The sequence below is a fragment of the Leptodactylus fuscus genome, chromosome 11 (genome assembly GCF_031893055.1).
Source record: "Leptodactylus fuscus isolate aLepFus1 chromosome 11, aLepFus1.hap2, whole genome shotgun sequence".
Lineage (NCBI taxonomy): Eukaryota > Metazoa > Chordata > Amphibia > Anura > Leptodactylidae > Leptodactylus > Leptodactylus fuscus.
Window position 1 is genome coordinate 17,845,221 of NC_134275.1, and position 13,107 is coordinate 17,858,327.

General features: G+C 48.6%; 1 non-coding gene across 1 annotated transcript; it reads left to right on the plus strand.

The window, feature by feature from the left end:
- The first annotated feature begins 590 nt into the window (after positions 1-590).
- On the plus strand, positions 591-672 carry TRNAS-CGA (transfer RNA serine (anticodon CGA)). Its single transcript has one exon. It is a non-coding gene; the product is annotated as a tRNA-Ser (tRNA).
- Positions 673-13,107: the final 12,435 nt, after the last annotated feature.

The window sequence follows — 13,107 nt, forward strand, 5'->3', positions numbered from 1 at the left end:
GTGCCCTGCGGGGAGAAGGTGCTTGTTAGCCATGTGTGGCTACCCCCCTCTATCCCCCCTGCCCCCCCTCTCCTCCGCTTCCCCTGCTCCTTGTGACTTACCTGACATTTTGGTGAGAGTCCGGGGACTCCGCATGCCGCCTCTGGTGGCCGCGCGGACTGCCGGCGGGTGGAACCACACTGTTGTGTATCCTGTTCCCCGCCGGCCGCTGTAAGCGCGCACTTCCGGTTTCGCCGGAAGTATCATAGCGCCATGGCAACGGCCTGGCGCTGGCGGCCGCTCACTCAGGGAAGATTCAGGCCTTATTAAAGGCCGGAAAAGACGGGGAGATGTGGGGGTAAGTGCCCGTGTCAAGGGCCTCTTGGTGGGGGGGAATGTATATCTTTGCAGACCCCTGATTACAGGGTTAGTTGTCTGGGCAGGTTGTCTCACCTGCTTTGATTGTGGCTCCGCCCATTTCCAGCCGGCCAGAATTAAGAGGCTGGCTGGCCTGGTGTCAGAGACCTTCCTGCAGTATCTGCTGAAGGCGTGCGATTGTGGTGTTCATTGATCTTGAACTCTTTCCAGTTTGCAAACTTTATTGGGAACCGGCTGTGATGGCCGAGTGGTTAAGGTTTTGGACTCGAAATCCAATGGGGTCTCCCCGCACAGGTTCAGATCCTGTTCACAGCGCCAGCCCGGCTAGCTCAGTCGGTAGAGCATGAGACTCTTAATCTCAAGGTCGTGGGTTCGAGTCGCACGTTGGGCGCCAAGTCACCTCTCTGTCCGGTCTACAGGACCTGGATATGTCATCCTCTACTACCCCTCCTGGGGATGGTAGGAGGAAAACCTCTTCCAAGAGGAAACATCTTTCCTGCTCCGATTGCGACACACCGCTCCCTGATGGTAGGTAGCGGCTTGAAAGGTTGTGCCCTGCGGGGTACTACTGGTCCTATAACTTGCCTATTTTCAGGCTATGAGTGGGCCCGTGGTCGCGGGTGCAGAGGTCCTCCACCTGTGGAGCCCTCTCCCAGAGATATGATGCATGGGTCAAGGAGATGGTGAGTTTGGGCATCGCTTGGGTAAATAGTTTTTCCCTTGCTTGTACTCTCCTTTTTGTTTTGCAGGATGATTCCCTCAAAGGGATCCATTGCACCTTGTCTCAGCTCACCAGGAGACCATGCTCTGAGCTCCGTTCCTCGTCTCTACCCCCCCCTTGTAACACCTACGGGTGGCAGAGGATGATTCCTCCGAGGACGACTCAGTTATTCCAGCAGAACTGCGTTCCATTATGAACAAACGGGCAGGCTGCTGAAGTCCATCCGGTCTACAGTGGGCCGAGATGTTGACGGGGAAGCCTCCACGTCTGCCTCTGGGGGACATATTGCCTTCCATGCGGACGCCACGCTGACCGACCTTATGGTGCAGCAGTGGAAACAGCCAGAGAAAGGACATTCGCTTTCCAGGATCTTCAAGAGCTTGTTTCCTATTAACACTACCCAGTGGGATTCCTGGGGGCCTCCCCCGAAGGTGGATTTGGCCGTAGCAAAGCTGTCCCGCAGAACCCTGGTGCCCTTGGAAGATGGTTCAAATCTTCAGGACCCTCTGGATCGTAGGGCGGACTCCGTTCTGAAGAAGGTCTACTCAGCTTCCTCCGCGCAAGCCTCTGTGGCCATAGCCTCCTCTATGGTTGGTGACTTTGCGCAACCGCTTAGCCGCCTTGGAGCGGGATATAGACTTGGGCGTAGACAGAGATGAGATTCTGGCCTCTATGAAAAGAGTTCATAGGGCTGCAGATTATTTGGCGGAATCCTCCTGCCATCAATTTAAAATCTCCGCCAAATCTATGGCGTTATCTACCGCTGCCCGTAGACCCCTTTGGCTAAAGCCTTGGCGGGCAGATTTTGCGTCTAAAGCAGCACTCTGTGCTCTCCCCTTTGAGCCGGGAAGGCTGTCTGGCCAAAGCTTAGACGCCATTATGGAGGGATTAGCTGAAGGTAGGGGAAGGTCCCTACCTCAAGCATCCAGGGGCAGACGTGCTCCCCCTAGAGGCAGAGGTTCTTCCTCTAATTATAGACGCCCTTCCCAACAACGGCGTTTTAGATATCGCCCTAGGGGAGCTGGTCGTGGCGCTTCCAAGGAGGACACCAAGAAGAAGCCTGAGTTTTGACGTGGGGCAGCTCCCTGTGGCCCCCCTTCCTGTGGGAGGACGTCTTTCCTCCTTTTCCAGAGCATGGTTCACCCATATCCAAGACCCATGGGTGTTGAAGATCATACAACACGGGTATCACATCGACTTTCATCTTCCACCTCCAGATCGGTTCGTTTCCACCCAAACTCTTCCACCTTCTCAGCAGGCCAGTCTAGAAGCCTTGGTTGCCGAATATGTTACCAAGGGCGCCCTGGAGAAGGTACCAGCCTCAGACCTCGGTCTGGGAGTCTACTCCCCCATCTTTCTGGTCCCCAAGTTCACCGGGGGCTGGAGGATGATAATAGATCTGAGGTACCTCAATCGGTTTATCAGGAAGAGGTCATTTCGAATGGAAACCGTGGATTCCGTGGCTGTGTTTCTTCAGCCAGGAGAGGTGATGGTTACCCTCGATTTGAAGGACGCCTATCTACATGTCCCCATTGCTCATTTCCACAGGAAGTTCCTCAGGATTGCCGTCGCTATGGCCGGCCACAGGGAGCACTATCAGTTCACAGCTCTGCCATTCGGCATCACATCCGCCCCACTGGTATTCACCAAGGTGATTTCTCCGGTCGCCGCGGCCCTCAGACTTCAGGGTCTTTTCATCGTCCCTTATCTAGACGACTGGCTACTGAAAGCTCAGTCTCCTGCTGCTCTCCTCCAGCAGCTCAACCTTGCCATCAACTTCCTACAGGAGTTAGGATTATCAATTGGGAGAAGTCCGAAATCGTTCCATCCACCCGAAGAAAATTCCTCGGATTTATAGTGGATTCAGAAGCGATGCAGATCTTCCTCTCCAGTCCAAGGAAGGAAAGGATCCAAGCCAGTGCACGATTCCTATTGCGCACTCGGCAGGTAACCATCCGGACCGCCATGAGAGTCCTGGGCCTGATGTCATCCTCGGCCAGGGCGGTGCCTTGGGCTTTATGGCATTTGCGTCCCCTGCAGATGGAAGTGTTGAGAACCTGGAACAGGTCTCCACGGGGATTGCACAAGAAGATCTGCCTTTCTCCCGCTACCCGTCTTTCCCTCAGATGGTGGATACACCTGAAAGACGGAAGGTCCACGGTCCCGACAGTCTGGACCCTGTTGACAACAGATGCATCCCAGTGGGGATGGGGAGCCCATTGTCATGACAAAACTGTACAAGGACGATGGAGATGTCCGGAGCTGGGGTCATCCAATCTCAAGGAACTCAGAGCAGTGTACCTGGCCCTAGTACACTTTGCCCCAGAATTGAAAGGCAAGTCTGTCAAAAACCGGTCAGACAATATGACGGTGGTAGTCTATATAAACAAACAAGGGGGCACCAGGTCACCAACCTTGCTGAGAGAGACGAATCTCATATTTGCCTAGGCGGAGAAGAATCTGGTCCAGTTATCCGCTGTTCACATAAAGGGCTCCCTGAACATAGTAGCGGATCAGCTGAGTCAGGGTATTACCGTATCAGGAGAATGGTCTCTCAATCCAGACGTATTTCAACAGATCGTCCAGAGATGGGGTCTCCCGGAGGTCGATCTTATGGCTACCCGACTCAACGCCAAGGTAGGGACCTTCTGCTCTCTGTACCAGGAGGACAATCCCTTGGCGGTGGATGCCCTGTCCATCCCATGGAGGTTCAGGCTGTTTTACATATTCCCTCCAATTCCAATCATACCGAAGGTATTGATAAAAATAAGACAGGACCAAGCCTCGGGAATAGCCATAATCCCGTTCTGGCCAAAAAGGGCTTGGTTTGCTCAGCTCATACAAATGAGTCAGGGCATATATTGGAGGCTTCCCCCACTCCCAGACGTGGTAACCCAAGGAGAGCTGAGATGCCAGGATCTGAGGAGACTCAACCTGACAGCCTGGAGGTTGACCAGTCCCTATTGAGAAATAGAGGACTGTCACAAGCCGTCTTGAAGACCCTATCCAGCGCCAGAGCAGATTCGACTAACAGGAACTACCGTCGAATAGGTAACATCTTTAATGCCTGGTGTCTGCAGCATCAAGTGGACTCCACCGATCCCCCTACGGAGGCGATCCTGGACTTCCTTCAAGACGGACTAGACAGAGGTCTTGCTGCGGCCACACTCAAGGTACACGTAGCGGCCCTGTCCGCCTATCTGGGGAGGCGTTTGTCTCAGGATCCTTTAGTGAGCACCTTTATTAAAGGGGCAACTAGGCTGAGACCGGTGGTAAACACCCCTGTCCACCAATGGGACCTTATTCCGGTCCTGAACGCCCTATGTGGCCAGCCATTTGAACCTCTGGAAGAGGTCTCCCTCAAGTCGCTAACCGGCAAAATGGCGCTGCTATTGGCAGTCACACCTGCCAAACGCGTTAGTGAACTACAAGCTTTGTCCGCTGAGGAGCCATATACCACCTTTTTCTCTGACCATGTACAGCTTAGGTTCCTCCCTGGGTTTCGTCCCAAGGTGCCATCTGCTGTAAACAGGAACCAACTGATTTCCCTTCCAGTATTTTTTCCGTTCCCTTCTTCTGCTGAAGAAGAAAGATGGCACAAGCTGGATGTGGTTAGATGCCTGCAGATCTACTTGCAGCGCACTCGCCCCTTTAGGTGGACTGAAAACCTGTTGGTCAGCTACACGGGGAAAAACAAGGGCGCCAAAGCCGCCAAAGCTACAATATCCCGGTGGGTTACCGAGACTATTAGAGTCGCCTATACCGCCCAAGGGCTGTCGGCTCCATCTTTCCTTCATGCCCATTCAACCAGGGCAGTATCCACTTCACGGGCAGAAAGAAGTGCTTTGTCTGTGGACCAAATATATGCAGCTGCCTCTTGGGCATCTGAATCCACCTTCATTCGGCATTACCGCCTGAAGGACCAAGTGGCAGATTCCACTGCCTTTGCCCAGACCAGTTTAAGTTCGGTCATGGGTTTGTCCCACCCATCTTGGGGACCTGCTTGCTATATCCCCACATTGTGCCGCTGTTGAGGACGACAGGGAACGAGTGATTATGAAGATAATCTTGTTTCCCTTAGTCCTAACAGCGGCACAAGATTTCCCACCCTGGGAATCATATCTTATGTATAAAACTGTATATAAATGTAATGGAGGTACTTTTGTATTTACACGCAGAGGGGAGGTTCTTGTGCCCTCTTATAGGGCCTGCCACGCATTTGATTGGCTAATTAAATATCCGCCTGTCCTACCAGCACACAGGGGCAGAAATACCCCACATTGTGCCGCTGTTAGGACTAAGGGAAACAAGATTATCTTCATAATCACTCGTTCCTTTGTATTAACGTTTTGTAACCACTCCTGGGTTTGGCTCAAAAAAACAAGAAAAGAAATCAGTTTTTTCACAAGGTGGGAGCTCAGACTAAGGCTGCATTGACACGGAGTAACGCGTCGCTCATTCTGACACGTAAACACGTGTCAGAGTGAGCACAGTAAAGCAGAATCCCATTGACTTCAATACACGCGTATCACATTGAAAGCAATAGGTAAAAAAAAAAGCCTCCCATTGAGTTCAATGGGTAGCATGCGTAAGACCTATCCCATTGAAGTCAATGGGATTCTGTTTTACTGTACTCACTCTGACACGTGTTTACTAGAGATGAGCGAGTAGTACTCGATCGAGTAGGTATTTGATCGAATACTACAGTATTCGAAATACTTGTACTCAATCGAGTACCACTCGCTATTCAAATGTAAGGCTGCATTCACACAGAGTAACGCCAGGCGTCATTTGTGTGTAATTTGTGTGTCTTTTACGGCCGTCATAAAACGTTTACATAGAGTTCTATAATAAAAGACGCCCGTCATTTACGGCCGTCATTTACGGCCGTCATTGTGATGACGGCCGTAAATGACGGCAGTAAATTACGGCCGTCTTTTCCTATAGAACTCTATGTAAACGTTTTATGACGGCCGTAAAAGACACACAAATTACACACAAATGACGCCTGGCGTTACTCTGTGTGAATGCAGCCTAAGAGTTCGATGCAGAACCAGCATTGATTGGCCGAATGCTATACAGTCGGCCAATCAACGCTGGTTCTTCTCCTACCTTTAGAAGTCTTCTCCATACAGCTTACCGTCTTCCAGCTGTTCATTCACTCTGCCAGGCATCGGGCCTGGGCAGAGCCGACTGCGCATGTCCGCTTGTAGTGCAGGAATGCGCAGTCGGCTCTGCCCAGGCCCGATGCCTGGCAGAGTGAATTCAGAGCCGGAAGATGCCACGGGGACGCTGCAAGGCGAAGACTTCTCGGAGGATCCAGCCCGACCCTCACTCGTGGACTTGGTAAGTATAATTTGATCGAATGTTGCCTACCCCTGAAACAAGCATTTCCCCCCCATAGACTATAATAGGGTTCAAAATTCGATTTGAGTAGTCGAATATTGAGGGGCTACTCGAAACGAATATCGAACCTCGAACATTTTACTGTTCGCTCATCTCTAGTGTTTACGTGTCAGAATGAGTGGCGTGTTACTCCGTGTGAATGCAGCCTAAGGGTAAATTAGGTATCTGCCTCAACATCCTGACCAAAAAGACGGCTCCCATTGAAATCAATGGGAGCCGGTCAGTTCTTTTTTTCTGGGAACCGTTTGTTCCGGCTCCCGGAAAAAAGAAGCGAGGTGCTCATTCTTCAGGCCGATTCGCCTCGCAATTCCTGACACTACCTCCTCCCAACTAGGCCCATTCAGTCGCGGCTACTCGTATTTTGGTCATGAACCTGAGGCGGTCTCCGCCTCAGGTTCCAGACCAAAAAACTCTGTGCGAACTTACCCTAAGGGTTTACCAGGCTGTGCCCTGCAAAATGAAGAATATGACCAGAAAGCTGTGTTTTTTTTTGAAGAAGAAGCATTAGCTATCTGCCTACACTAGGCATGATCCCCTCAGAGATTCTTAGCGATGGGAACAAAAATGGATTCCCTGTCAGACTTTCTCTTTGTATGCTGGGATCAATGTTTATCTCATTGATCTCACAGAGATCAGAGGGATCGTTGCTTTTGAATATACAGGCTTAGTATAATTTCATTAGCATTGCAAGTCTAGTAAGCTTGTCATGATACCACAATTGCTCATCACAACTATACCAGACATACTTGCTGTCATTCAATGGGAATTTTCATTGTTTACTTTCAGTGGCTACAAATCTGCCCTGGTCATGTTCTGGATACACAGGCACAAGACTTAACATAACACTTAACGTAACAGTCTTACAGAGCTGTGTCTTTAAGACCGGGGCCCACGGGATGGAAACGCCGCGGGAAAAATTGCAGCGTTTTACAGTAAGGGCAACGTGGATGGAATTCTAGCGAATCCCATAACTTTGCAGTAAAAACCACCATAACAATTTCCAGAACCGGCTCATTTTTGGAAATCACAGCATGTCAATTATACCAACGGAAAAGCTGATGGTTTCCCCATAGGTAACAGAGTCCACGGAGAAAAACTACCCAAACTTTTGGTCTAAAGCGCTGTGGGAAGAACCACGAAGCTTTGCCGCCGCGTTTTTTCCCGTAGCGCTGTTTTGCTGCGAGACGTCCCGTGGAGCCTTAGCCTAGCATAGCAAAGGTAGTTCCTATAGCAAAACAGCAACCAAATTTCTCGAAAACTTGTAAACTTGTACTTGTTTTACCTGCAATGGACCTAAAAGAGTCACTTTTTTTAAGATTGTTCATCCAGTTTTATGTAGTGGAGAGAACAAATGAATCCAGCCATTTAACGAACATGAAAACTTTGTGCCATGGCTTCTGGCCTTAAATACCTTTCTGCGACTCTGTATATCAGTATGAGCTTCCATAACTCAATATCATTTTAGCTATGTGTGTTTTTTTTTCTCTTTGGCTTTGTTAGTTCAGTCCACAACATGAAATGTGATAAAAGCATTCGCGCTCTCCCTAGGAAATTAACTTAGGAACTGAGAATTGTAATCTTTGTTATTGCAGGACTTATTAATATGCCCGGTACAAAGGAGATTATCTTTCACCTGCATTATTAAATCTGCACCTGTACTCTTTCCAAAATGTTATTATCTGAGATGGTAAGAAAAAAAATATAATTAAGATAATTGTTTTCTGTTAGTGGATGAATGTCTATGAGCTATTAATTGGATACTTCTCGTAGGCTCCGTTCCCACGGAGTAACGCGCCACGCATTCAGACACGTATACACTAGAGATGAGCGAGTAGTGTTCAATCGAGTAGGTGTTCGATTGAATACTACAGTATTCGAAATACTCGTACTCGATCGAACACTACTCGCTGTTCGAAGTTTAAGGTTCGATGCAGAACCAGCGTTGATTGGCCGAATGCTATACATTCTGACAGTCAACGCTGGTTCTGCTCTTACCTTTAGAAGTCTTCTTCGTGCAGCGTCCCCGTGGCGTCTTCCGGCTGGAATTCACTCTGCCTAGGCATCCGGCTTAGGCAGAGCCGACTGCGCATGCGCGGGCATGCCCTCGCATGCGCAGTCGGCTCTGCCTAGGCCCCGATGCCTAGGCAGAGTGAATTCCAGCCGGAAGAAGACGCGGGGACACTGCACCGGGAGAAGACTTCAAGGAGAATCCAGCCCGACCGTCACTCATGGACTTGGTAAGTATAATTTTTATCGAATGTTGCGTACCCCTGAAACGAGCATTTCCCCCCATAGACTATAATGGGGTTCGAAATCTGTTCGAACAGTCAAACAGTGAGCGGCTGTTCGAATCGGATTTCAAACCTCGGACATTTTAGTGTTCGCTCATCTCTAGTATACACGTGTCAGAGTGTGAGCGCTCAAAACAGATCCCATTCACTTCAATGGGTGCCGGCTTACGGGCGCTACACATTGAAATCAATGGGAGGCTTTTTAACCCATTGATTTCAATGTGTAGCGCGTGTGAGCCGGCACACATTGAAGTGAATGGGATCTGTTTTGAGCGCTCAAACTCTGCAACCTGTATACGTGTCTGAATGTGCGGCGCGTTACTCCGTGGGAATGGAGCCTTACAAGTAGACACATTCTAATCCTATATATTATTGCTGTGTGCATGCATGAAAGAGAAAGCAATGGTCAGTATTGAGATGTAAAAAAAAAACACAGCAAAATCTGCAACAAAAAAAAAGCTGCGTTTCTGCAACGTGGGGCCTCAGTCTTGTATAGGATGTGGTTTCCTGATGCGCGCCATACATTGCAGATGAAAATACTGTTCCATTATATTCAAATAAATAAACGATATTCAAATAAAATTTTAATTCATTTGAAAAACTGCCATTTGGCTACGTAAAGCAAGCGACCGCCAGGGGAACTGAAATGAAATTTACATTTATTTTACAAATAGTGTTGAGCGAGTAATATTCGATAGACTATCTCGCCGACATAGGAATGCGTGTAAATGTGCATGAGAATATTCAAAGTGTTTAACCCTTTGGTGTTCAGCCGATTACACGCATTCCTATGCCAGCGAGGTATTTGATCGAATACTACTCGCCCAACACTGGATGCCGACTGGATGCCATTGCAGTGCATACTCTGTATCGGCATCCAATCACGGCATTCCGCCCAAATGAATGGGTCTAGTTGGGAGGGGAGTATCGCACCACGGACGCCGCGACAGATTCTGCGGACAAGAATGGTTGTGTTGCTTCTTTTTTCCGCTACCTAGTAGCGGTAAAAAGAAGCGAACGGCTCCCATTGACTTCAATGGGAGCTGGATTCCACGTCAAAATCCACTGCCAAAAAACTCAGTGTGAACTTACCCTAAAGGGCACAGCTAAATATGCTCAGACCCTACAAAACAATATACGTCTGACTGTACTAGACCTTTGTGATGTGTTTCTAGTTCAGCAGTTCATTCAATTCAATCAGTTTACAAGTCACATAATATATTCCCTATTAGCCTCGTGAGGACACACCGCCGAGTGCTGCATGCCATGCTACACTCACCGGCCACTTTATTAGGTACACCTGTCCAACTGCTCGTTAACACTTAATTTCTAAACAGCCAATCACATGGCGGCAACTCAGTGCATTTAGGCATGTAGACATGGTCAAGACAATCTCCTGCAGTTCAAACCGAGTATCAGTATGGGGAAGAAAGGTGATTTGAGTGCCTTTGAACGTGGCATGGTTGTTGGTGCCAGAAGGGCTGGTCTGAGTATTTCAGAAACTGCTGATCTACTGGGATTTTCACACACAACCATCTCTAGGGTTTACAGAGAATGGTCCGAAAAAGAAAAAACATCCAGTGAGCGGCAGTTCTGTGGGCGGAAATGCGTTGTTGATGCCAGAGGTCAGAGGAGAATGGCCAGACTGGTTCGAGTTGATAGAAAGGCAACAGTGACTCAAATAGCCACCCGTTACAACCAAGGTAGCCAGAAGAGCATCTCTGAACGCACAGTACGTCGAACTTTGAGGCAGATGGGCTACAGCAGCAGAAGACCACACCGGGTGCCACTCCTTTCAGCTAAGAACAGGAAACTGAGGCTACAATTTGCACAAGCTCATCGAAATTGGACAATTGAAAATTGGAAAAACGTTGCCTGGTCTGATGAGTCTCGATTTCTGCTGCGACATTCGGATGGTAGGGTCAGAATTTGGCGTCAACAACATGAAAGCATGGATCCATCCTGCCTTGTATCAACGGTTCAGGCTGGTGGTGGTGGTGTCATGGTGTGGGGAATATTTTCTTGGCACTCTTTGGGCCCCTTGGTACCAATTGAGCATCGTTGCAACGCCAAAGCCTACCTGAGTATTGTTGCTGACCATGTCCATCCCTTTATGACCACAATGTACCCAACATCTGATGGCTACTTTCAGCAGGATAATGCAATGCCATGTCATAAAGCTGGAATCATCTCAGACTGGTTTCTTGAACATGACAATGAGTTCACTGTACTCCAATGGCCTCCACAGTCACCAGATCTCAATCCAATAGAGCATCTTTGGGATGTGGTGGAACGGGAGATTCGCATCATGGATGTGCAGCCGACAAATCTGCGGCAACTGTGTGATGCCATCATGTCAATATGGACCAAAATCTCTGAGGAATGCTTCCAGCACCTTGTTGAATCTATGCCACGAAGAATTGAGGCAGTTCTGAAGGCAAAAGGGGGTCCAACCCGTTACTAGCATGGTGTACCTAATAAAGTGGCCGGTGAGTGTATAAGCCGTAATGCAGATCTGTTGACTCTAATACGTGTCTCCTTGGTCATTAAAATCTCATAGTTTACTATAGTGTTTCGCCAAACTGCTAATCAATAATTCCAGGTTATAAGGTTGCAATGAAAATGTTATTAACTTTGCAGAGTTCTACAGGGTGCAGCTGGTGTGTGGTCTAAGTGAGTGTCCTTAGAAAACATTAAGAATGATCAGACAGATTATGACGAACTGATCATATTAACAGAACTATACGGCATCCAAGGAGCGAGCAGCGACTATCTATAACAGGGTAGATCTATGTTCTCAGCAGTAGTCCAGAGCCAGAGAAATAGTGAATGAACTAGATCATAAGGAACTAATGTCTAAATACACAGGGCACTTGCACCAGGCCCTATGGTTATGGGGGCCCCCCGGATCCAGGCACAAAACTTTATGCCCGGGAGAGCTCCACTCACAATTGCTATGCATGCCAATAAAGTTGAAGCCTATGACAGAGCAGGGAGTTGTAAAGTCCTTGCTCTGTCTGAGAAGACTTATAGTAATGGGCAGAACGTCTCGGCACAGATGATGACGTCATTGCATCGGGCCGAGCCCAGACCTGCACTAGAGTGCAACTACAGGAGAAGATGTCCGCTGCTCCAGTCATCGGGGGATCGAGGTAAGGTGAGTATCAGATTTATTTATTTATTAAGACAAAGGGGGCACTTACTTCTGAACATGGGCACATTATTTATAAGATATGAAAAGATAATCCTTTAATAGTCCCACCATGGGGAAATACAGTGTGTTACAGCAGCATAGATAATACAATAATGCAAAATGCAAATAAAAAAGCTAAAAAATAGAGGCATTACAGTGACAGTAGGTACAGATAAAAAATGTAAAGGTAAAAAAGTAGTAGAAGGGATATCACAACTTTAAGATCTTTCAGTTCTCTGTATGGAGTGATCTCCACTTCGCTCAGTGGCGGTTGTGCAGCCTAACCACAGCACGGAGGAAAGACTTCTGATAGCTCCTTCTCACACTTGGGGTGAAGCAGTCAGTCACTGTCAGTACTGTCCAGTGCTATCATGGTCTCCTACATGGGATGGGAGGTATTCTCCAGCATGGAGCTCACCATGGACAGTATCCTTCTGTCACCCACCACCTGTACTGGGTCCAGGGGACTCCCCAGGACAGAGATGGCCCTTCTAATGAGCCTGCCAAGTCTATTTCTAACCAGGGCTGCTTTCACCATAGAATAAGTGGTGCACTAGCACTGGGCCCTATGGTTACGGGGGCTATGCATGCCAATACAGTTGTCAAGCCATTTTCGCTCCACTGTGAGGGATCATGGGAAGAATATGCAAATCTGTCTCCCATGATGTTAATATAGGGAGACAGTGCCTCAGTCATGCAGCCTACTAGAGGGCGCTCCCTTTAACATCATGCCCCACTAGGGAGCGCCCCCTAGTAGGCTGCATGACTGAGGCACTGTCTCCCTATAGTAACATCATGGGAGACAGATTTGCATATTCTTCCCATGATCCCTCACAGTGGAGCGCAAATGGCTTGATAAGTCTCCACACACCTATATGGTGGTCTCTCCCTAAGGAGTGACAGTATCCCCTTAACCTGGTTTGAAGCCTTTCACCTCTGCCAAGTTAGTCTTTTCTGCACCGGGCTGAAGAGATCCAATCAGATTGAAACAGCTGTCCTCGGCTGAGAGACTGACTTGGTAAAATCCCACATCCTAAAGGCCTCTGGGAAGGTCGGGCATGATGTTAAAGGGAGCGTCCCCTAGTGGGCTGCATGACTGAGGCATTGTCTCCCTATAGTAACATCATGGGAGAAAGATT